The sequence below is a fragment of the Diadema setosum genome, unplaced genomic scaffold, assembly GCF_964275005.1.
Source record: "Diadema setosum unplaced genomic scaffold, eeDiaSeto1 scaffold_38, whole genome shotgun sequence".
NCBI classification, from domain to species: domain Eukaryota; kingdom Metazoa; phylum Echinodermata; class Echinoidea; order Diadematoida; family Diadematidae; genus Diadema; species Diadema setosum.
Genome location: NW_027307664.1, coordinates 215,349 through 241,952, shown reverse-complemented (window position 1 = coordinate 241,952; position 26,604 = coordinate 215,349). Strand labels below are relative to the sequence as shown.

Below are 26,604 nucleotides of genomic sequence, written 5' to 3'. Positions count from 1 at the left end.
GTTTCTTTGACCAAAAAATGACACTCATTGAGCCACTTGAAGGGAGGGTTGAGCCACTTGAGGGCTGAGCCATAGGAATACAGGGTTTAGCCATGGCACAACTCTCCCTCAACATGTTGGCACAACTCTCCCCATAGTCGCCATTTAAACTAACCCTCAAAACCTACGAAAGTGACCACACCAAACATGTTGAAATTTGCTGAAAGAAACAAATGATATACAGACTATCTGCTACTCCAACTGATTCGCACTTATCCTCTACCATAGGTGTGAGAGAAAACCACATATCTGACAAGTGGACATTCACTTTTGGTGACCAAAAATGGTTTTTCTTTGACTATTTTGTCATGCTTCGTCCAACGTCGCTGCCTCATACACTGGTATATAGTTAATCATAGGGGCATTTCCGTGAGTTGTGCGACATGACCACCAAAATTTTACCCGCATATTTCAGGACAACTGATAATCTTACTTTGTTAGCCATAGTTTGAAGTGTGTGAAACCAACTTTACCTTTAAGAAAAGTTCCCTTTTGTGCATTTTTATACCTTTTAAAACCAGAAAGCATTTTTTGACCTAAAAATCCCTAAAAATGCATTTTTGTTGCTCTTTGTGATTATTTTTGATATTTGAGGCTCAAATCAAACTTTGTTTGGTTTTACAAATCAAAAATATATTAATCTAGCAGTAAATAAAGTAGAGACCCCGATATAAGATATGTACTTCGGACACCAGCGTGCTCTTACATAGCTCGAGAAGCTGCTGTAACGTGAGTTACCGAAACATGAACTTTTTAACCTAGCAATTTTACTATGCCCAACTAAGACATGGTATTTTGGATTATCAAATAACTATGCAGCACACATCCAAGAAATATGATGGGACTTAAAGTCTTTGCTTCAAATTCTCATAACAGAGGTCTTAAAATTGTAACGTGAGTTACCATGTAACGTGAGTTACCACAATGTAACGTGAGTTACCGACATGATTTTTCTTTAATACCAAGAAATGATAAGAAGGTTGTGATTGTAAGTAACTAATGAGTACATGATTACTGAACTCTTGTATAAAGATTATATTTCCAGTAGATTGTTATTCTCTTGGTCTCTCTCTATCACCAAACCAACTGGTCTACATGTACAATGTATTAATTACACATGTTCATCACATGTTAACTTCTGAAAGAAACTGTTCCATATTTACTATTTAATATTACAGTGCATGTATACTGATCTGTTACGAAAGTTGTTAAAAGACATTTCTTCTAAAGCTGCATGGACCTTGTTCCAGCAAATTATCAAAGTTTTGTGATAACTATTAATAGCCTGCTGATTGGGATAATCACTGCATGATTACTCTTCATTGAAAAGTTCTTGTTTTTGTAATTCAAGTGATTACTATTTGACATTTCATAGTTTATACATTGTACCTACCTGTATAGACCTAAGCCATTGTTTATGAGGCTGAAACATTTACATGTATGAACAGAATTTTAAGATTGGAGCTCGCTTCCTGCTGTTTTTTCTGAGATTTTTGAGAACTGAACATTGTGAATTTGACACGCTTATGTGTTTTATACTATTCTACTCTGAGGTTTTAGCTATATTGTTGCAAAATCCTACAATGAAACTTTTCCATGTTTACTATAATTTACTTTACATGCTGATCTATTACCAAAAGCTTGTTGAATGTGAACCTCATTATCAGACATTTTCTTTAAGAGCTGGACAGTCATGTACCTTAAAGCAAACTATCAACATTTTGTGATATTGATAGTTAGCCTCCTGATCACAAAATATTTACTATTCATGTTTTTCATTGGGATTTACTGCTTCAGTCTGCTTGATTACTCTAGAAAATACTGGTATACTTTTTACATGTATGTACAATTTAAATAATGGCTACTTGACACTTCATAGACCAAAGCCATTGTTTTTTAAGGCTTAAACATTTATGAACATGTTTTATTAAACTGATCAATACTGGTAGCAGATAACTAAAATTTATCTGCAGTTTCTGTAATTTAAGTCTAATTTCTGTACCAGTTTACTATAAGAATTTGTAAACAAATCAAACATACAAACAATTGATTATTGAGTAATTCAAATACTTATCAAATAATTGTAATATAAATTGCATTGTTTAAAAGTTAAAAGATTTATTGAAATATTCATTTCTGAACCTCTAAACTCTCCAGAGACTACATGTACAGGTCTCTAGTCTCGTGACTCAGTGTATTAAATGGAATAGTTTATGGATGACTTGTTTTATCTAGATAGCCTGAAATCCATTTAAATCTAGTAAAATAAAAAAAAAACAATCAAATCAAATCTCAATTAAATCCTCAATTTCTGATGCATTTGTTAACTGGAAAAGAGTGTAATTTAATGAAATAGACTCTGTTTCATATCATTTTGTTGAATACAATTTTTGTCTCAGTACAAATGAAAGCTTGGAAAACGACTCAATTAAAAATGAAATTTATCTTCAAATTGGTATTCTAAATGTAAAGTTTCCTGCCTTTTGGTAATCTCATGGATAAAATGGGATTAATTACTGTCAGATCAATGTTCAAATCAATTTAGATTCTTTATTCATGGAGTTTGTTTGTGAAAAAAAGTTGTCTTGGTAAGTTTTCTTTGGATTATTAAGACAAAAAATTGTCTTGTGATCATGTGGACAAACTGTAACGTGAGTTACCGTAACGTGAGTTACCGCTTCACATGACGATACCTGGAGAATGTAAGACAATTTGAATTTTTACCGTACTCGGTGATGTATGTTATTAGTCCATGACTTTGACACAATAGACTTTAAAGTCTCTCTGTTTCTTGTTTGAGGAAACTTTTGAATATAAGACATGCCAAATTTTTGCATGTCCAAATTAGGTAACGTGAGTTACCGACATTTGTAGTGTTTTTTCTCATAGTTCTCATAAGAGTCTGTGGATGTAATGTTGCTGTGAGGTAGTATGAAGGTGCATGATACTCATTCACATATAGTAACTCATATCACTAATTAGGTTTTAAGGATATTGATCTCAACGACCTAATTTTGAGTTCAAAATGTAACGTGAGTTACCGTGGAAATGCCCATAGGCATGAACAAGAAATGGCAGCAGCTGACTGCTGTCAGTCACTATGAAGATGTGAGGTGGCCTGGATCAACTCTCCCAGTGGCTCAACTCTCCCACACTTCCCCTACTGATGAACGCCACACGGTGGGGCTGAATTCACGAGTATAAACAGGCGAGCCGCTGTAGTATTAGTACTGACACGCAGTGGTGGGGCCTACTTCACGAGTATGCCAAGTGAAGTGTATTGCTACATTGTATGCAGTGGAAACTGGTCCTGTTGCTGTATCAATCATGCATATTAAAGTGTCGTTTGGTGGGGCCACATTCCTCAGTATTAGCCCTGTATTGTGCAAGAAAGCACCATATTGAACACCACATGGTGGGGATGTAACAGGTAAGCTGCCGTATTATTTAGTACTGATGATAGAGAGACAGTGGTGGGGTCCATTTCACAAGTATGTCACTAATTATCTGTTGAAGGAACTGTAATCAATAAATGAAGTTACCTTGACTCATTTTCTCAGTTAAGTTTTCTGTAGATCTACAGCGTGTAACTATTCAAGTCAGTCTATACAGTACTGCTTATGCTGTGTTGCAATGGTAATGACCTGGTTACCTACTTTTCTAACTGTTCGAGTTGGTCTATGCAGCACGGGTGCATTGCCCTGGTAATGATAGAATTAGAGCCTGTCTAATATTCACTGATGGATCTTATAATCCTGATATGATTGCATTAGTGGTTTTTTTATGGTTATATTAAACATTAAAAAATTATGTTAAAAAATCTGTAAATCAAACTAGTCCCTTTCTTTTTGGTCTTTTAGTAGAGTAAGTGTTGCTCCAAATCACTATGGCTGTCTAGAAGCTATTGAGAAATGTATCAAAATTGGAAGTTTGAGGTTGTGTTTGCTACCCGTGGACAGATATTCTAAGCCAACGGTATTAATTACTTTTGATTGAATTCTCTTATTCTTCTCCCAATTCAGGTTAATGGCAAATCATCCTTGGAAGTCATACAACCTACAGCATATCTGCAAGCAGCAAGTGTCACTGAGCTGGCAAGACACCCAACGACCTGCCCAACTCCTTGTCACGCCCAATACATCTGTCCCCCCAGGAGCAAACCTCCCAAGGAGGGAGTGGGTGTCATTAAATCGGATTCGAACCCGAGTTGGGCGTTTCAACGCAGCCATGCATCGGTGGGGGCTACGCCCGTCAGCAGCCTGCCAGTGTGGTGCACCAGAACAGACTGCTCAACACATCTTGAGTGAGTGCCCTGATCTCCGCCCTCCTGACAACATGGACCTGACACACCCTACTCCTGAGACTGTAACTTGGCTACAACAACTGAGGGACGTTATTTAGCTGCCGCTGCCTCATATGCAAGAAGAAGAAGAAGCGCACATCGATGACATTTACCATGCCTTATACCAGGAGGGTGAAAGGATGCATTCATAGCAGTACATGAAAGGCCAAGATTTCGTGAATCAGAGGATTGCGAGAAATCACAGAGCTTATCGTTCATTTCTGAGCTCATGCGTACTGAACCAGACAACGGAACCATCACAGTGGTCTTAATCTCATTGAATGCTGAATCAAGCTTTCTTGAGTACGCCGGTAGGTGCAACGTACTTCGAGTGGCTGTGTGTTTTTGACATCATTAAACTTAAGCTAGAGGAGGAGAAAACATCCCTGGAAAACAACATCAAGGTGACATTGCTTGCATTTAGGCGGTGGACAGGAATTCGGCGAGGGACTAACCAAGTGGCCAGTGCTTTGAATGACTTCCTTGATATTGAATACAGTGGACATCTCTGGCAATGAGGATGAAGCAACAGTGGCCACCAATGATGAACGGAACTCTGACTCGAGATTATGGCAAGACATTATGATTCCTAGGGCAGGCACTTTAACTAGTTGAGATATTCTGCCATGGACTTGATGGTATGCATTTCATGCGGTAAACCTCCTGTTTTGGCTGTAAATGACTCAATTTTTACTTTTTAGAAATGAACATGGTAAGAAGACAAAAAAAGACAATGATTGTGATTCACAGTACAGATGCCTAGATGTAGGCCTTATTGCTGTTGACTTACGTATAAACAAAGAGTTTTGTCCACAGATGTGCTTTCATGTGCATCTGTTGCCTTCTTAATAAGTACTACAGTTTTAGCAAATTGACATTTTTTTTAAACAGATGTTTGGTTAGTCCAAATCAAAAAGCCTCCAGCAAAGCCTTGCGATGCTTTCTTAGTATTAATAGGTAAAGCATACAATGTGAGGGCTTATCATAGTGATTTGTTTTCATGTCTGTTGCAGTCAGATTTCTGCATGACAACCTGTATTTTATTTTCACCTGAAGTAAATACTGTCCGTCAACATGATTTCACAATCTCTGCAAGTCCTCACTTTCCTTGAGTCACTGTACCTTCTGTATAGACTTCATGATATTCAGTGCAAAGTGTTATTAGGACTCTAGGAGATCAAAGTATTTAATTTGTTGTTGTTGCTGCTGCAGTTGTATTTTGCATGTGTGGAATGTATAATGAATAGGTGTACAGTATGCTGCTATCATGAGTAAAATTAAAAGCAGCATGCTGGGAAGGATTTCACATTTTGATGTGTGTGTGTTTTGGTACATTTGTGTGTGTATGTGTATGTGGGTGTGTGTTTGGGTGGGTGTGTGTGTGTGTGGGTGTGCGTGTGTGTGGGTATGTGTGGCTACTGTGATGTAAATTTATGCAGTTCTCTAGTATTTACCTGGATTGTACATTAATGACATGCCCTAATACCAATGTTATTGAACAACTCAAAAGTATTTCTTCCAAAAGGCGCTAAATCCATGATTTCTTCCAAAAGGCGCTAAATCCGAAAAAATCTGAAATATAAAAATTCATAAAAAATAAATGGTGTGTGCAGGATTTTTTTTTAATGTGCATTTTTATTACCTACTGTGATGCCTCTTCCACTAGGAGCATAGAGCTAATGAATAAACAAGCTGTAATATGTGTAATTAAAAAACATCAATTTACTCGAAAGTAGCCGGAATGGATTTAGCGCCTTTTGGTTGCAAGCTCTTCATTTATATTCATCTTTTTCATTTATTCATCTTTCAATAGTTATATTCATCTTTTAATTTTATTCATCTTTTTCTTATATTCATCTTTTTTTATTTATCTTTTCAATTTATTCATCTTTTTCCTATATTCATCTTTTCAATTTATTTATCTTTTCAATTCATTCATCTTTTTCTTATATTCATCTTTTTTATTCATTTTTTCAATTTATTCATCTTTTAAATTACATTCCTCTTTTTCCATAAGATGTCTTTTCGTTCGCCTGTTTAAAATGGCACGAGATGGCGCTCGTATACTATGCGACTCCAGAGCCCTTGATCTGTCCGACTCTGTGCGACTCTTATTCATGCATTTATTCCACCGCGTACCGCACCTCAGGTTTGTTCGTCTTTCAAATACGTTCATCTCTCAAAAATCATTCGTCTTTTGACAAAATACATTCATCTTCCCCAATGGGCACGAGATGGCGCTGCTTTCTGCTCTACTACTACTGGCTAGATACTAGCTAGTATACGGTACCCAATACAATGTACATCAAGGGCTCCACTCTGCTCGAGGGAATTCCGGGGAACTGTACTGAGCTCACTCGCTCGAGCTACTACCTTGCCTTAACCAAAGGAAGTGCCAAAGAAATACGTCTAATCTGTTTATTTTAATTCGAGGGTTTTCATTAATACTGACCGTAGACTTAGATCTTCACCGACTAGAAGTAGTAGTAGACTCGAAGAATCCAACAGTTACAGTAACCGTACTTACACTAAGTTACAGTTAGCAAGTTAGGCTCAGTCCCATGTATGACATTTTTTGTGGCTTCTTGTTGAATAGGGTTTTAAACACCCTTTAGCCTAGAAAGGCCTCCGCACACCTAATTATACACAGCCCAGTCGCCGCTGTACATACGTAGCGCAACAGGGCTGTACCAACGAAGCTCCAAACACGAAGAGGGTCCAACGATCGCATGCGATCGGATGAATTTTGATACTTTAGATCATTTTTTTGTCACTTCAAACTCATCCGACGAACAAAATGATAATGAGACTTCATATCTATGCTATGAATATTGAAATTTAGATTTAATAACTTACCTAAAATGATGGTTATATGCAGCATGTGTGAACGGTTCACGAACGGTACATCGTCTTTCACGCCAGGCCATTTCCAATATCCGGGAGGTCACATGATCTGAATGCCCTTTCAAAAGGTCGCGCTGTCGACCGTGCTGCTACACCAACACTCAAGCGCAGCGCATCGCACGCACGCAAAAGATTTCCGCAGAGATCAAGGCGCCATTTTGAATTCTGCAACGATGAACCCCGACGGTGTAGGGAATCCGCTAGAAATTATCATTTTTTGGTTCCACGGACTTAATATCACGAGGGCTCTCAATGGACTTACGAACCTTCTCTAATACAAGCATGCACTTAAGGTGAGTAACGTTTGGTAACGTGTGCACTTTTTATAAAGAACGTATAAATTTTCATAAGTTTTGTAGTTGTGTTGTGGTTCCCCACTTTGAAGGTGCCCGCTCGCTGGTCAGACGCTGTATTCGCGTAGCGTATTAACAGCGTCTGGTCGGGCTACCGCACACCTAACTGCGACCAGCAGCCCCAACGTACAACGTACAGTGGGCCCGCCGCAGTGCGGTGGGTCTCCAGGGCTACCGCACACCTAATTTTAGACAGAAATAACCGTCAGTTTCTGGGGAAAAATTACGGCCTTATCGTGAAATCTGTCACCTCTCTTCCCGTGGGTTTACTGCGGCATTCAGGCTGCGTCCTGGCCCGGAGAAAATCGCTGGGTGTCATACATGTCAAACTGTAGCGACTGTTCCCATCTCTCCTGCGACTAATTTTGCTGTAATATGCAAATCAATTTCTATGAAGCTAGTTTAGATACTTAAAGTAGATACTTATATTTCCAATTTGTTTACTAGAACTATAATGTGCAAATCTATAACAGGAAAGGTAGAAATCCAGTTTTCCCACCAAAGAAAATTAAAAATGTTATGCATTTTCAACCCTCGAATAATTCAGCGCTGTTTACAAGGTAGACATGTCTGAAATAAAATACTGCAGCAGTGAATCGAGAGATGTGATATGTGATGTACGCATAAAAGAAATAAAAATAAAAAGATATTGTCCATGAAATTCCTCTCCATCAATCAGGGATCTGGTTCACCGTCAGACGGCATGTGCATGTGCAGCCATCAAGCACATGGCGCAGGGTGTGTTTGGCTTCGGCTGCGAGGACACCCTGATCTACCTGCTGAACTTTGTGTGGTCCATAGTACGTGTTTGAGACGTCTCCCTACGTCATTCAGGCTGTCATGGAGGCCATCGAAGGCCTGAGGGTCGAGGTGGGCTCCATCAAGATGTTGCAGTAGTATATACACTCTACAGGTGAGCTCATTCATTCCCAGTCTGTAGGTTCTCTTCCCCTCCTGTGTAGCGCAGAACTACCAAGTCAAACGCATTCTGAGTGAGACTCAAGCATTTAGGGGCTGTCTCACGATCTCACGCATGGCACCCATTTTTCTCACGCATCGGGTGAAGTCTGCAATTTGGGCCTATAAGGAGCATAGCTCAAAGGATTAAAGTGATAGTTACAATTGGAGGTATATTTTCCTTTTGTCTTTCAAAATAAGTAAAAAATAGTCACTTAAGTAAGCACCTGATCGCGCCATTAGAGCTAAAAATTGAAAAAGCTCCCTACCGTGAGAGGCCACAGGGGGAAAAAACCCTCCCACACCCTCGCTCGCGTGCACATTTGCTCGCCGAGATGCCGAGTCACGAAAATCTCACTCACAAAAATGTTTTGAACTTGGCATCCCTGGTAGCGCTGTTGAAATGTCCTACCAGAAAATCTTAGAATGTTTTGAGATGATGTCTGACTTTTGCCATACCTCTGTTGACATGTGGTAATGTGCTAGACGTAATCCCTTCACATAGGGTTAACAAAAAGTCATTGTCAATTTTAAACTCCCATTTAGGTGTATAAGTTAAATAAGCAGGCTTGATTGATTTGCTCACTCTGTATCTACCACCACCATTCTGCTCCCTTGGCCCCAGCTGTAAAGTTGGTCAAAATAAGATAAAACAGATGAAAAGTGACAGTCCTAAGATTGCCTCAATTTTGGGATTGAGAATGATGTTAGATAAATGAACAATTTATTACAAAAATAAATAAGTACAAAGTAGTGAAATACAAGACAACAGGAATTTGTGCAATTATGGATAACCCCAAATTCTCGTATTATTTGTGCTCTATGAAAATAGTGTTCTAGATGATAGGTTTTTATGCCTTTGGGTTGTCCGTCCGTCCGTCCGTCTGTCCGTCCTTAATCAATTTTGTGGACAGCGTATCTAAAAAACTGTTAGAGGTATCGTAATGAAACTTGGCATGTATGTATGAGATGGCCTCCAATGCATGGAGGTAGTGTCTTGAAACTTGGTGTATACATGAACTACCAAATTAAGATTCCCCAGAGAGGGCTTTGGGTCATGAGGTCAAAGGTCAAGCGAACATGTTAACATTTCACTTCAATTTTTTCTCCATATCTCAAATATTTCAAGGTATTTCTGGAAATTACATGCATGTACTGACTGGCAGTAGATCATCATGAAGGGAGTTTAGGGGTCATGGATCAAAGGTCAGGGGGTGAAAGGTCAAGGTCAACTCATCAAAATGTCATTATTTTTCTCTTATCTTTGCAATGCCTACAGGATTTTTTCTTGAAACTTAGTGTATGCATATATTACCCTATACAGATTCTCTTGGTTTTTTGCCCAAGGGTCAAAAGGTCAAAGGTCAAGTGAAAGTACTAAATTTCATTTCTTCTTTAAACTTATAAAAGGGTCAAAAGTTGGACACCCTTACAAATCCTCAACTCCCCAAATACTTGCACTCTTAGACAGTATAGCCATTCATCCAAATAAACCTATATTTCAATTACAGTTAACACTCAATGCATTTGTGACAAAGCTGTCATTTTAATATTTTGCCAGTTATGTGAAGCTGTCATCACACATTGTCAAGACATTGTGCTATAGACCTATTCGGAGAACCATGCATTATGGTGGAGGCATACCAGTCGCCATAGTGACATTTCTAGTTAATAAATTGTAGTCAGTGTTCCAGGTTCCATGTATTGATGATATGATAACCTCTTGCATACCACATTATGTTTTGAAACTGTTTTTCTACATTGTGTCCCCCCAACACTAGGGTCTATTCCAACCAGCCCACAAAGGTTCGTGACACATACTGGAGGATCTATAACACACTGCACATTGGGGCACAGGACTCACTGGTTGCTGGATTCCCCAGGGTGCCCAATGATGAGAAGAACCAGTATCTGCGCTCTGAGTTGGATTACGTACTGTGATGGCACCGTGCACCGCATAACAATACATCACACTCAATAAACTCATGGGCAAACACTCCAAAGACATTCAGTGTGCATTGTGCAGAAGGGCAATAGTGGATTTGAGGATTCGGGGGGGGGGGGAGATCTGAGCTGTTCATCTCAAGAAGGTGGTATCCAGCATTTATCAGATCTTGTCTTCTTGTTCTTGCGAGAATCCAACCCACAAACCTGACACTTCATGACTCATTTGATTCCCATGCAAACTTGAGTCTAACATGATCTGTGCACTCACACTCAGTGGGTGGCAGATTGTGTCTTGAACCTTGTACGATGTGATATTGTGTCGGTTCTGTGTCTTTGGTGGAAACAGACACATGAGCATATTTTGTGAGAAGCCTTGTTCTATATAGTAAACATAATACTCTCGGTTTGTGGGCTTTAGATGGCACAAAGACAATCTTTATCTCTTCTTATGATGCAGCAAGGTCAAGCGTTTGCTTTACCTGTAAAATGACATTGATTTCCAAATCACCCTCGTTTTACATCTGCTTTCATTAGAGTCTCCTATACAGGTATATGTAAATAATTGACATCCAAACTCCTTAGGTCTTTGCTGTTGAATATTGTGAATTTTCATCTGCACAAGTTGATAATGTGTTGTACTACTTTAAAGCAAGGAATGTAACATAACATGTTATGGTATTGAACATGTATGGTATGAAGAGGATAATGATGAGTGAAACGGCCTGTATGTAGACCCACGGTAGTACATGTACAAGTCTGGCTACAGAAAAGGCAATACCACACAGATATTAAAGATACAAGATACTTTGTCTGATGGTACCAAAAAAAAAATAAAAAAAAAAACCTTCCTTCGACAAAAACGTTGCAGCCACTTCACTTTATCTTTAGTCCTGATTGGCATGAGCTGTGCTTCACTAGGTTTGCATTTTTGTTTGTTTGGATTTAGAGTGGTGGGGGGGGGGGGAGGGGGGGAAAGAGAGAATGCATGTGATGTTCTGTAGACAATATAGTGTTAATTCTGTAGATTCACTACCATGCTCAAAAGAGAACTTGGCAAAGCATGTCACTTTTGTGTCAGGTCCAATGACCAGCTGATCCCAGTGTTTAATGGACAGTGGGTCACTCTGGTGATTGTGTTTGCTTTGACATTGAACTGGTCAAGACTAGACAGACTAGTGTTGTACCTACAAAATTGTTGGAAGTATTGTGTCATTTTCTGTGTCGCATGTGTGGCCCGAGTTAATGTCTAGTCTGCCATGCCAGGAACGCAGCTTCTCCCGTAGTGCAAATGGATTGGATATACATGTATTATGATATATTTCCCAAATTATTTACGTTGGTTGATCAATAGTTTGGCTGGTTGATCACTATGTTAAGATTTCAACTCATTCACAAGAAGTTTAGGTTAGTAATTATTCTTTTTTTTTTTCTATATCAATGCTAATAAGCTAATCAATTTTCTTTGTGTTTGAGTGAGAAGCACTGTACATATGTGAGATTTTTAAGTCGTGCATCTTTGATCTGTGTACACAATTCTGTACTTCTAAGGATTTGGGAAATGTTTAGCTTTATACAGATTAGCTTTCAAATGCATGAAGTACACTGCGATGCCTATTCCACTGCATGACCCATATATGTAGCCGATCACATTAGGTGTGCTTTATGGCTTATATCATACACCTGTTCTGTGATCAATGGACTTTACATGGGTACAACCACATCAGGCCTGAAGTTGTGAGTACATTTTGCACTGTGTCATGATGTGAAAAAAGGACAGCTAGACCAGTGATATTGTATGACAAGAAAGTTTGCGAATGTGTTTTGGTCTATACCGTGCTGAAGACTGTAGTATCATCTCTCTACATCACAGCTGAGCTTACATCACTCTCGTACCTTTCTGTACAATACCATGCAATTACAATTTTCCATTCATCATGATATGATATACACAGGATACCCTCTTTGTTACTTTTGTTTCCCATTCCTCTGATGTACCCCCATGTTTCTAAGAAGAGGTTGGAGTTTGCCTTACTGTATACTTGAACGGTATTTTGAATTGTTTGTTTGTGATCAAGGTATTTCAAGTGGTTTGTTTCCATATGAAATATCACAATAAATTTGTAAATGTGTGAGACTTATTAGGATGTCATTCTATGCTTGCAGCAGTACTTGTTCCACCTGTGGGAGAAGGGAGTTTGGAGAGAGAAAACATTGATTTATTGTCCTTTCCTTGCCATTTTGACAAACCACATGTAAAAAGAATGATGGCAAGACATGTACTTCAATAGGTCATCTTGGTATCTAAAATTTAATATTCATATAGGCTGGCTGTCAGTGTCCACACCTAGTTCATTGTCTCACATAGAAATGCATGGCAGCAGTTTGATATCATCCCATGCCATTATAAGTTGGCAAATAGTCTTCATTAAAGTCAGAGGCATTTGGTTGGAAGCTGAAGCTGTTTGCTCTAATTGTAAACTGATCCTGAGGGTAGTGAGGATGCTGGGACATTCTTTTGGCGGTGTTTTTCTGCAAGATAGTCTTTTTAAAAGTTTTCGCTCCCTTTATCTCCTTGTTGCCATGATTTCTCAATTGGCAGCCTTCAGCATCTTCAGCAAAATGTTAGGTTTGGGTTACTAGTAGATGTGTCAGATTGTTGTAGATGTGTCAGAAAAAAAAAATAGCTGTTACTTTGAACATGTTAATTGAATGTACAGATTTACTTATTCATATGTATGCTTCTTGTGTATTAGGAAGATGCAGGATAAAATGAAGATTTTAAGTATGATTTTCCTTTACTGCATAAACTTTCCCACTGTTAGAAAGAAAGTGAAAAAGAAAAAGTGGAAGCATTCACTCTCAGAGAATTTTGTCCAAGGTAGCCTAAGTATCGCCCAAGTTAAAAGCTGAGCAAGACCAGATTTTCCCCATCGCACTAGCGACACATGTGCATTAATCTTTATTATGTACTCATTTTTCCTGGAAGTTGATTACCTGGTACAAAGTATCCCTCCTGTGGCCCGTTGCATAAAACTTACCGTTGAATTTCAATGGTAACTACCGTCAAAATTAGGCGTCACAGCCAATCAGCATCAAGGATTGTAAGCTTTACCGCTAATTTGAAGACTTACCGCTAGAAAGGAGCGGTAAGTCCAGCGGTAAGGGTTTTATGCAACAGGGCACTGGTCACAATGCATTTAACCCAACCCCGTTCTTCCATAGGGAGTTTTTACTCTGTTTCCATGTGTACTCTGTTTAATTAATGTGCTTGAATATAGCGCGATTGTAGATCTTGACACTAACATATTTCGCTGGTCGCCCATTTGGGTCACTGAAATTAATTTTTGACATTAAAACTTTGGTGGCCTGAAAAAGAAATGTAGGAGCCTGAAATAAAGGAAATACACAATATCATTTTGAATTTAAGCTGCCAGATCATGCCACCAAAAGATAGCATTTCATGAAATTTGTGCCCTGACATCATTTTTTAGTGGCCACAGGCCATTGCTAATGTCAAGCCCTGGCTGGTTAGTCCAGTCAAAATAGGGTTTCACCCACCACTAATTGCAACAGTAGGAATTCCACTGCAGTGCATCTTGTTATGGGCTCCTAAACACCATACTAAAAGTCCCAAGAAATCCAGTGGGGCAAATTGGCTAAATTTGCATAATATGCAAATTAGCTCCCATAGTTATAAAGATGCAGTGTTTCCATGAAAACTAGGCTTCTAGGATTCAGATTGGAACACCGAAAGCGATGAAACCTATGTTTGTAATGTCAGTTAGTGTGATGCAAACATTTCCATGCACATTGTCTGGACCTCATTTGCATAATATGCAAATTAGCTCCCAGTACGATAAAAAATACAATGTTTCCATGAAAATTAGGCTTCTAGGTTTCAGATTGGAACACGGAAAGTGTTGAAACCTATGTTAACAATGTCAGTTAGTGCGATGCAAACATTTCCATGTACATAGTCTGGGCCTCATTTGCATAATATGCAAATTAGCTCCCAAAATGATAAAAATACAGTGTTTCCATGAAAACTATGCTTCTAGGTTTCAGATTGGAACACCGAAAGTGTTGAAACCTATGTTTACAATGTCAGTTAGTGCGATGCAAACATTTCCATGTACACAATCAGACCCTCATTTGCATAATATGCAAATTAGCTCCCATAACGATAAAAATAGTGTTTCCATGAAAACTATACTACTAGGTTTCAGATTGGAACACCAAAATTGTTGAAACCTCAGTTAGTGCGATGCAGACATTTCCATGTACATAATCTGGACCTCATTTGCATAATATGCAAATTAGCTCCCATAATGATAAAAACACAGTGTTTTCATGAAAACTACGCTTCTAGGTTTCAGAATGGAACACCGAAAGTGTTGAAACCTATGTTTACAATGTCAGTTAGTGCGCTGCAAACATTTCCATGTACATAATCTGGGCCTCATTTGCATGATATGGAAAGGGTACCGAGCCAACGGAATATTCAAATGCTTCAAAGCGCCCGATATGAGCATATTAAGAGTGTTCAAATGTGATATTTCAGCTTTTCTTCACCAAAAATAAACTCTACAGCATTAGTAACCTAGCATGAATAATATTACGCAAATTACAATTTTGTTATCAGACAGATAATGATAGCTTATCCATCAATTACGTAGAATCAAAGTACGAAATTAAACAAGTGTCAACATCTATAACTCCAATTTTGTAATGAATGAACTGTATTTGGAGGGTGATTTATTCGAATCTTGATGATTCAGCTCTTGCATCCTTGAGGATTTTGAGATATTGAAGATGGCCAGTCAACTTTAGGAAACCCTGTGGGTAGTGCCCAAAGTTACCCCTTTCGATCATATTATCGACACGACCAATTACAGAACATGCATCAACCAACGCGATTTCGATTGTTCTAAGCGTACAATTTTTTTTTTTAAGTCGTTCGGCCGTCTAGCAAAGACTCTTTTATTTCCATGAAATAGAATTGGCACTGACAGCGGAGATATTTTTCTACAATGTGTATATCTTTTTAAATAAAAGGTGGTGCGCAGTCAAAGCGACTCGCAGGGAGGTACCCAAATTTATCCCTATAAAAAACCCTCACGGCCCGGTACAAAACATAACCATACGCACGTGAATACAGCTGTTTGAAGCGAAAAAAACTCTATAACGTCCTTTGCTTTTCATTTATCCATTAAAATTCAGTGAAAGTTATAGAAGAATTATTGTTTCATAATATCTATAAGGTGAAAATAGTTCACATACGAGGGCAACTACGTGGAGGGTACCCAAAGTTACCCCTTCCAAAGGCAGTCTATAAGACATGCAGTGATCATGTACCGACGCAAATACATAATTATGTTCAATAAGTACATGCCTTTCAACAGTCCTTCTAGTCCTCTAGCAAAGAAACTTTTATTTAATGAAATTCAATGAGGTTAACAGAAGATATATTGCTCTGCAATTTTGACTTACACTGACATAGTTAAAGTGGTGACCATTCGAAGGGAGCCTCCTATATGGGAAATGCCCACATTAATTGCCTCTATACATGACCTTATAACGCAAATACCAACGCAAGTACAGTCGTTCAAAAAGTGCATGTCTCAAAAAGTTTTATGACTATCACTTGAGTTTTATGACTATGTATAAATATTGTAAGGTGCTATACAATCATTGTACATTCTTTTCATCCTTCATAGTTTTACGCACCAGGTCCTCATTTTCTGTTCCGAAAAAAAGTGATGTCTATTGTCGAAATATTGTCGAAAAAATGAAATAAAAATTGAATGGAATAATTTATTGTATTGAATTTAATTCCTGCCATATCAAGACACTTTTATTTCTATAAAAATTCCCGGGGTAAAGATAAATAACAACATTGATCTACAATATCTATACAGTAAAAAGGGTTCACTTGCAGAGACCACCTTGTGGGAGGTGCTCAAAGTAACCCCATGCATCCTAAAGGCAGTGAAAAACGTGGTATATGCAACCGCGAAAAATGTTCCATGGGTACATGCCTCTGAAAAGTTCTTCCGCCTGTATAGCACATACGCTTTTATTTTCGTTAAAATGCAATTAAGGTAATAGGGGACGTTGCTTTACAATATTTATTTTGTCAAAAAGGTGGACATTCAAACGCAAGCCCTTGGGAAGTGCCCAGATACTCCTACCCTGACCGTCGTGGTCCCAAAACAGGTTAACAAAACATGCATTATATGCCAAATCAAACTCAGTTGAACATGCATATAGAAAGTCGTTTTGCCGGGTGGTAAATAAGACACTTTACTTTTCATGATTTTTGAATGGTAGAGACACTGCTTTACAATAATCATATAGTCAAAGGGATGCACATTCAAAGGCAACCGAGTGGGATGTGTTAAAGTCATTTAATCCCCAGGGCAATATAGGAAACATGCACTACCACATAGCACGAATATGTTCCAATATTCCATGCCTTCATATAGTCGTTACGGTTGTACAGCAATTGCCCTTTTGTTTTCAAGAAATGCAATTTAATTACAAGAAGAAAAATTGCCCTACATTTACTATATTGTCAAAAGGGTGAACAATCCAAAGCAATCCCTTGGGAAGTGTCCAAAATTACACCTCCGCTCAAGCCTCGTAATTACAACGCAAGGATACTATGAACGCAAATACCGACGTTCTTTCGTGCATGAAGTAGTTCCGGCAATACTGTTACAGTTACACACTTTTATGTCAGTGACTGTCGTGGAAATGATAGAAGAAGCATTGCTTCACAATATCTATGCAGTGAGAGGATGCACATTAAATGTCAATCCTGTGGGATGTGCCCCAAAGTACACCACCCTCGTGGCAATATAGAAAACATTGAATATCATTAACGAGAATAGACTATATGTACCAAACGTACATGTCTTCAAACTTCGATCGCGCCGTACATTAAGCAGTTAAGGGCACTTTTGTTTTCAAAAAAATGTTTTAGTTAATAGAGGAGACATCGCTCTACAATATCCATATTGTTAAATGGGTGAACATTAAAAGACAATCCCTTGGGAATGGTCCAAAGTTACATCTACGCTCATGCCCCCTTAAGACAAAACACAGATATTAGCAACGCAAACACCATTGTTCTATAAAGCATGGATGGTTTTAAAAGTAGTCCCGGCAATACAGCAAATGCACTTTTTATCAATGAAAATTCATGAAAATGATCGAAGAGGCTTAACTTTACAAGATCCATACAGTGAAGAGGATGCACATTAGATGGCAACCCTGTGGATGTGTCAAATAATATTCCACCATCACGGCAATATAGAAAACTTATTGTCATAACAACGGGAATATATATATGTTCCAAACGTACGTGTTTCTAAAATTCCATCGTGCCGTATATCGAAGGCACTTTTGTTTCCAAGAAATGCAACTAATTAATAGAAAAGACATTACCCTACAATAACTTTATTGTCAAGAGGATGAACATTCAAAAGTAATCCATTGGGAAGTGTCCAAATTTACACCTACGCTCACGTCCCCTTAGTGCAAAACACAGATATTAGCAACGCGTATACTGTTGTTCTAGCGTGAATGGTTGTAAAAGTAGTCCCGGCAATACAGCAAATTCAATTTTCATCGATGACAAGTAATGGAAAAAATAGAAGAGACTTAACTTTACAAGATCTATACAGTGAAGAGGGTGCGCATTAAACGGCAACCCTGTGGGATGTGCCAAAAAACAACCCACCCTCACAGCAATATAGAAAACATATAATATCATATAATGCGAATATATATATGTTCCAAACGTACATGTTTTTGAAATTCGAAATGCCTTATAGCAAAGGCACTTTTGTTTCCAAAAAATGCAACTAATTAATAGAGGAAACATTGCTCTACAATAACTACATTGTCAAAGAGGTGAACAATCAAAGGTAATCTCCGGGGAGGTGTCTAAATGCACGCCTACGCACACCCTCTTTATTACGAAATACAGATATTAGCAACCCAAATACATTTGTTCTAGCGTGAGTGGTTTTAAAAGTAGGTCCGGCAATATGAGAAAATACACTCTTATATAAATGAAAATCACGAAAATGATAGAAGAAGATTTGCTTTATAAGATGTACACAATAAAGATGGCGCTTGTTGAAGGGCAATCCTGTGTGTGCCCCCAAAGTGCCCTTTATTCACTTGGCAATATAGAAAACATATAATATCATATGACGCAAACATATATGTTCCAAACGTACATGCTATCAAAATTCGATCGTGCCTTATAGCAAGGGTACTTTTGTTTCCAAGAAATACAATGTAATCAATGCAGGATACATTGCTTTACAATACTTATATAGTAAAAAGGGGTGCACATTAAAAGCGGCCCCTTGTGAGGCGCCTAAAGTTACCCCCTCAACCCCGCGTCCCCATATGCAAAACGTGCGTTATGCCAACGTGAGTACTGTTGTTATGAATGTACTCTTACAGCTACCGCTAATTTGCATTTTATGTAAATTATTTTTGTATGATCAATTCGAAAAGGCATCCATCGTGTTCATTGACCTACAAAATATAAGTTTACACATTTAGATCGTTAAAATTGGATAACGGGAAGCTAAGATCTGTCAATTTTCTCTCATTACAGGTGCTAATTTGCATATTATGCAAATTTTACTATTTTGCCCCACTGGATTTTTTGGGACTTTTAGTATAGTGTTCAGGAGGCCTCAACGACTTGCACTGCAGTGAAATTCCTACTGTTGCAATTAGTGGTGGGTTACCCCCTAAAAAGCGCTAGATTGACTGGACTAGGTTGTACTGTAAAACTGGAAGTTTCCGCACATTTTGGGCAAACAGAAACTAGCGCGAAAATTAAAGCATGCAAATTTGCTTGCCATATGTTTCAGTAGCTGATGCCTCGATTCCGCAGAATTAAAATCGTAAGAAACTTTTCTTACCCGGCAGAGCACAAAAATTAGTTGCACGAAAGTATTCACTTTTACAGTACTGCAGCATGAATCGATATGACCTGCCTCCCTCACCCACTTTGTTCCTAGCACTCTGTGTAGACAACTGAGATAATGTACAGCTGTACATCCATGTATCTTATCAGTTTTGTGAGAATATGTGAACTTAATGATTACGCTCTGAACTAGTATTTTGAATCTCAACCCCACCCTCCCTCTTCCCCTTCCTCCGCCCCAAATGGAATAGATATTTCCCATATTATGTTAAATTGGTGTGACCAGAACTTTGGGTTTGGCATTACAATGTATAAACTACACACAGCCCTGTCGCTGTACACAAGTGTTGCACGTCACACAGAGTGTGGTGGGGCTCTGAGTTTGGATAATTGTAATCACTTTTTGCGGTTATTTCAAAGAGAAGTGGTTGAAAAAAAAAAGTTTAGCTATCTTTCTTTTCACAGTATTTTGAAGACAAAGATGTATATTTCAAGTAGCTTTGTCAAAAATATTGAAGGTGATCGTAAAAACTTGTACATGTTATTCTCTCCACAGCTAGATTCATTTCTTCTTTGACATTCACAGTAGATCTTTATGTAAATCAGAAATGTTTGGATGAAAAATAAATGCCTGTATACATTCTCAAAAAAAAAAAGTTTCAATCTTATTTACTGTGATTACAATGTGAAGTGAGAACCTTGACACAAAATCAACCCTTTCTGCAATGCAATGTTGTTGAAATTGGTCATTCTATTTTTTTATTACAAAAAATCTCTCCGCAATACTGGAAACACGAGCAATACCTGGAGTACACTGTCAATGCTATCACAATCCTGTCGGTTCTCATAGTATAAAATCTTTTACACATAATCTTCATCATTAATTGACATCAGCAACACATGGGTTTATCGTTCCTTGACTAGAAAAGAAAACAACCCAACATTACGTGTGAGTGCTCACTGGCTTTGGATACATTCACATAGGTGTAATAACCCCATCAAATACATTTCAGGTAACAAGAAATGAGGTACATAAAATAATAGGTCACAATGTTGTCATACAAAAGTAAAAAGCAGTAAAAGGAAATTTCTTTCATATCTGAAATGCTTTCAATCCCCACACATGATGACATGAACAGTGAGTTTGCAGATTTTCCTTTAATACCTGGTACTTCTATAAAAAAAAAAAAATATATTGATGATAAAAGATATTAATGATCCTGGTCACTGAGAACATATGCTTCAAAATGTAAAAATGCCATATCAATTCATGAAATCTAGTCTATGAGACGAGTGGAAGCTATTGCAGTCATTAGCTGTCTGTTTCAGTCATAAAATAGGATGGCTATGGCTCCAGGGGTCCGATTCATGAATTCATTCACATAAGAGTCTTTGCATAAATCACAGAATGGCCTAATTCACATATTATGTAGCTATTTGAGACTTTCAAATCCATTTCATGAAGTATGTCATAAATTGTGTCTTATGAGCAAAAAAAAAAAAAAAAAAAAAAAAAACCCTCATAAGGCTTTAATGAAACAGACCCCAAGCTCATGAAACACAGCACATTCTTCCGCAAATTTTTGAGTTGAGTGAAAATTCTCTGCAGACCACCAGGTTTTGGGTCCTCTGTGACTTGACAAGATGCCACTGTTCTCAGGGCGTAACCAGAGTAATCAGAGCAGAGAGGTATGCCGCTTTCCCCATCTTTTGTCAAAGGAAGGTTATTTTTTTTTTGTACCATCAGACAAAGAATCTTGTATCGGTAATATCTGTGTGGCATTGCCTTTTCTGCAGCCAGACTTGTACTACCGTGGGTCTACCATACAGGTCGTTTCACTCATCATATCGTCTTCATACCATACATGTTCAATACCATAACATTTTATGTTACACTCCTTGCTTTAATGTAGTACAACACATTATCAACTTGTAAAGATGAAAATTCACAATATTCAACAGCCAAAGACCTAAGGAGTTTGGATGTCAATTATTTACATATAGGAGACTCTAATGAAAGCAGATGTAAAACGAGGATGATTTGGAAATCAATGTCATTTTACAGGTAAAGCAAACGCTTGACCTTGCTGCATCATGATAAGAAAAGATAAAGACTGTCTTTTGTGCCATCTAAAGCCCACAAATCGAGAGTATTATGTTTACTATATAGAATAAGGCTTCTCACAAAATGTACTCATGTGTCTGTTTCCACCAAAGGCACAGAACCGACACAATATCACCACGTACAAGGCTCAAGACACAATCTGCCACCCACTGAGTGTGAGTGCACAGATCATGTTAGACTCAAGTTTGCATGGGAATCAAATGAGTCATGAAGTAGCTTGAAGTGCCAGGCTTGTGGGTTGGATTCTCACAAGAACAAGAAGACAAGATCTGATAAATGCTGGATACCACCTTCTTGAGATGAACAGCTCAGACCTCCCCCCCCCCCCCCACCTCCGAATCCTCAAATCCACTATTGCCCTTCTGCACAATGCACTGAATGTCTTTGGAGTGTTTGCCCATGAGTTTATTGAGTGTGATGTATTGTTATGCGGTGCACGGTGCCATCACAGTACGTAATCCATCTCATAGCGCAGATACTGGTTCTTCTCATCATTGGGCACCCTGGGGAATCCAGCAACCAGTGAGTCCCGTGCGCCAATGTACAGTTTGTTGTAGATCCTCCAGTATGTGTCATGAACCTTTGCGGGCTGGTTGGAATAGACCTGAGTGTTGGGGGGACACAATGTAGAAAAACAGTTTCAAAACATATGATCATGTGGTATGCAAGAGGTTATCATATCATTAATACATGGAACCTGGAACACTGACTACAATTTATTAACTAGAAATGTCACTATGGCGACTGGTATGCCTCCACCATAATGCATGGTTCTCCGAATAGGTCTATAGCACAATGTCTTGACAATGTGTGATGACAGCTTCACATAACTGGCAAAATATTAAAATGACAGCTTTGTCACAAATGCATTGAGTGTTCACTATCCTCGAACTAGGTTTATTTGGATGAATGACTATACTGTCTAAGAGTGCAAGTATTTGGGGATTTGAGGATTTGTACCCAACTTTTGACCCTTTTATAAGTTTAAAGAAGAAATGAAATTTAGCACTTTCACTTGTCCTTTGACCTTTTGACCCTTGGGCAAAAAACCTCCAAGAGAATCTGTTCAGGGTAATATATGCATGTAACACTAAGTTTCAAGAAAAAATCCTGTAGGCATTGCACCGATAAAAGAGAAATAATGACATTTTGATGAGTTGCCCTTGACCTTTCACCCCTGACCTTTGACCCATGACCCCTAAATTCCCTACATGATGATCTACTGCCAGTCAGTACATGCATATATACTACACTTTCCAGAAATACCTTGAAATATTTGAGATATGGAGAAAAAAGTGAAATGTTAACATGTTCCCTTGACCTTTGACCGTTGACCTTTGACCTCATGTCTAAAAGCCCTCACTGGGGAATCTTTATTTGGTAGTTCATGTATACACCAAGTTTCAAGACAATACCTCCATGCATTGCATAGATATACATAGGGGAAATAGTGAAATTTTGAGATTTGACCTTGACTTTTTGACCTTTGACCTTGAGCCTGTGCACCCAAAAGTTTATAGGCACAAATTTGTCATCTCATACATATACATGCCAAGTTTCATTACGATACCTTTAACAATTTTTTAGATACGCTGTCCACAAAATTGATTAAGGACGGACGGACGGACGGACGGACGGACGGACGGGCAACCCGAAAACATAATGCCTCCGGCGACACTTCGTGGCGGAGGTATAAAAAACCTACTGTAAAAGTGGAAATTTTCGCGGTGTTCAAATTTTCGCGCATTTCGCGCAACCAGAAACTAGCGCGAAAATAAAAGCACACGAATATTTTTGCTTGCCATATGTGCCTGTGCGTGATGTCTTGATTCTTGGAATTAAAAACACGCAAAACTCTTCCGGCCCGGCAAAGCGCGAAAAATTAGTCACGTGAAAATATCCACTTTTACAGTATCATCTAGAACACTATTTTCATAGAGCACAAATAAAACGAGAATTTGGGGATATCCATAATTACACAAATTCCTGTTGTCTTGTATTTCACTACTTTGTACTTATTTATTTTTGTAATTGTTCATTATTCTAACATCATTCTCAATCCCAAAATTGAGGCAATCTTAGGACTGTCGCTTTTCATCTGTTTTATCTTATTTTGACCAATTTTTACAGCTGGGGCCAAGGGAGCAGAATGGTGGTGGTAGATACAGAGTGAGCAAATCAATAAAGCCTGCTTATTTAACTTATACACCTAAATGTGAGTTTGAAATTGACAATGGCTTTTTGTTAACCCCATGTGAAGGGATTACGTCTAACACATTGCCACATGTCAACAGAGGTATGGCAAAAGTCAGAAATCATCCCAAAACATTCTAAGATTTTCTGGTAGGACATTTCAACAGCGCTACACAGGAGGGGAAGAGAACCTATACAGACTGGGAATGAATGAGCTCACCTGTAGAGTGTACTGCAACATTTTGACGGAGCCCACCCCGACCCTTAGGCCTTCGATGGCCTGGATGACGTAGGGAGACGTCTCAAACACGTATGGACCACACAAAGTTCAGCAGGTAGATCAGGGTGTCCTCGCAGCCGAAGCCAAACACACCTTGCGCCATGTGCTTGATGGTTGCACATGCACATGCCGTCTGACGGTGAACCAGATCCCTGATTGATGGAGAGGAATTTCATGGACAATATCTTTTTATTTTTATTTCTTTTATGCGTACATCACATATCACATCTCTCGATTCACTGCTGCAGTATTTTATTTCAGACATGTCTACCTTGTAAACAACGCTGAATTATTCGAGGGTTGAAAATGCATAAAATTTTTAATTTTCTTTGGTGGGAAAACTGGATTTCTACCTTTCCTGTTATAGATTTGCACATTATAGTAAACAAATTGGAAATATAAGTATCTACTTTAAGTATCTAAACTAGCTTCATAGAAATTGATTTGTATATTACAGCAAAATTAGTCGCAGGAGAGATAGGAACAGTCGCTACAGTTTGACATGTATGACACCTAGCCTGACCAGACACTGTGCTGTCGCGATTCGAGACAGCGGCTGCGTGTAGTTAGTATGACACCCAGCTCTTTCTCCGGGCCAGGACGCAGCCCGAATGCCGCAGTAAACCCACGGGAAGAGAGGTGACAGATTTCACGATAAGGCCGTAATTTTTCCCCAGAAACTGACGGTTATTTCTGTCTAAAGTTAGGTGTGCGGAGGCCTTTCTAGGCTAAAGGGTGTTTAAAACCATATTCAACAAGAAGCCACAAAAAATGTCATACATGGGACTGAGCCTAACTTGCTAACTGTAAGTACGTTTACTGTAACTGTTGGACTCTTAGAGTCTACTACTACTTCTAGTCGGTGAAGATCTAAGTCTACGGTCAGTATTAATGAAAACCCTCGAATTTAAATAAACAGATTAGACGTATTTCTTTGGCTTACCACTCGACTGATCTCCGTGCAAGGTAGTAAGTAGCTCGAGCGAGTGAGCTCAGTACAGTTCCCTCGAGCAGAGTGGAGCCCTTGATGTACATTGTATTGGGTACCTAGCTAGTAGTAGTAGAGCACAAAGCAGCGCCATCTCGTGCCCATTGGAGAAGATGAATATATTTTGTCAAAAGACGAATGATTTTTGAGAGATGAACGTATTTGAAAGACGAACAAACCTCAGGTGCGGTACGCGGTGGAATAAATGCATGAATAAGAGTCGCACAGAGTCGGACAGATCAAGGGCTCTGGAGTCGCTTAGTATACGAGCGCCATCTCGTGCCATTTTAAACAGGCGAACGAAAAGACATCTAATGAAAAAAGAGGAATATAATTTAAAAGATGAATAAATTGAAAAGATAAATAAAAAAAGATGAATATAAGAAAAAGATGAATGAATTGAAAAGATAAATAAATTGAAAAGATGAATATAGGAAAAAGATGAATAAATTGAAAAGATAAATAAAAAAAGATGAATATAAGAAAAAGATGAATAAATGAAAAAGATGAATATAAATGAAAAGATAAATATTGAAAAGATAAATGAATCAAAAGACAAACATATTGAAAAGATGAATATATTTTATAGATGAATACATCAGAAAGATGAATAAATAAAAAAGATGAATATAGTGATAAGATGAACATAAACAATGATGAATAAATTCAAAGACGAACATATAGAAAAGATGAACATATTAGAATGACAAACGTTATTAGAAGATAAACATATGTGTTGAAGATGAATAGACTACATTCAAAAGATGAATATATTTCTTCAGGGATGAATATAAACAATTTCAAAAGATGAATATATTTCTTCAGAGATGAATATTATTTCCTCAGAGATGAATATAAATACAAATGATGAATATTTTCCCCTTTGGCTTGCCATACACGCCCTTCAAACATTACAACGGGTTTGTGTGTAGGTGTGTGCGTGTGTGTGTGTGTGTGCGCGCGTGTGCGTGCGTGTGTGTGTGTGTGTGTTTAAAAAAGATGGTGATTCAGCAGCACAAGTGTGTGCGTATTAAAGGCAGATATGGATTGGCTTGAAGTTACTAAGTAATCAGAAAGCCTTTTCTGAGATATTCATGCAGAATTCTATGTCAAGTAATACGCTACGCATGGTATGATTTGTATATATAGGCCTATACTGTACTGTGTGTTAAGAAAAATATGATTTAGAAGCACAACATATAAGAATTCAGCTGCTTATTTTTGTTCAAATTAATTTCATTGTAAACATGGGCCTGATATCGATGAGATTCTAATAAAGAATATCATTAAAAAAAGTTTTTTGTTGTATTATTCTGTTCGCACTGCAAGTATACACTCAACAGTAACACGTTCCCATTAACCGAAGTTCCAGAGGAAAATGAGAAGTGAGGACACAGGTCGTACATGGTAAATTGGAGCTTTATTCGAAGTTGTTTCCCATGAGCAAGCCGTTTAGCAAGTATATTCAATTCAATTCAAACTTTTTTTACTTTTACTTTTTAAAATGATTCAAATCATTT

General features: G+C 38.2%; 1 protein-coding gene and 2 pseudogenes across 1 annotated transcript in view; 1 reads left to right on the top strand and 2 right to left on the bottom strand.

The window, feature by feature from the left end:
* LOC140245825 (deoxynucleoside triphosphate triphosphohydrolase SAMHD1-like) overlaps positions 1 to 26,604 on the bottom strand; it is a 167,707-nt gene that overhangs the window by 61,570 nt on the left and 79,533 nt on the right.
* On the top strand, positions 8,367 to 10,536 carry LOC140245828 (splicing factor 3B subunit 1-like; annotated as a pseudogene).
* On the bottom strand, positions 22,069 to 24,199 carry LOC140245822 (splicing factor 3B subunit 1-like; annotated as a pseudogene).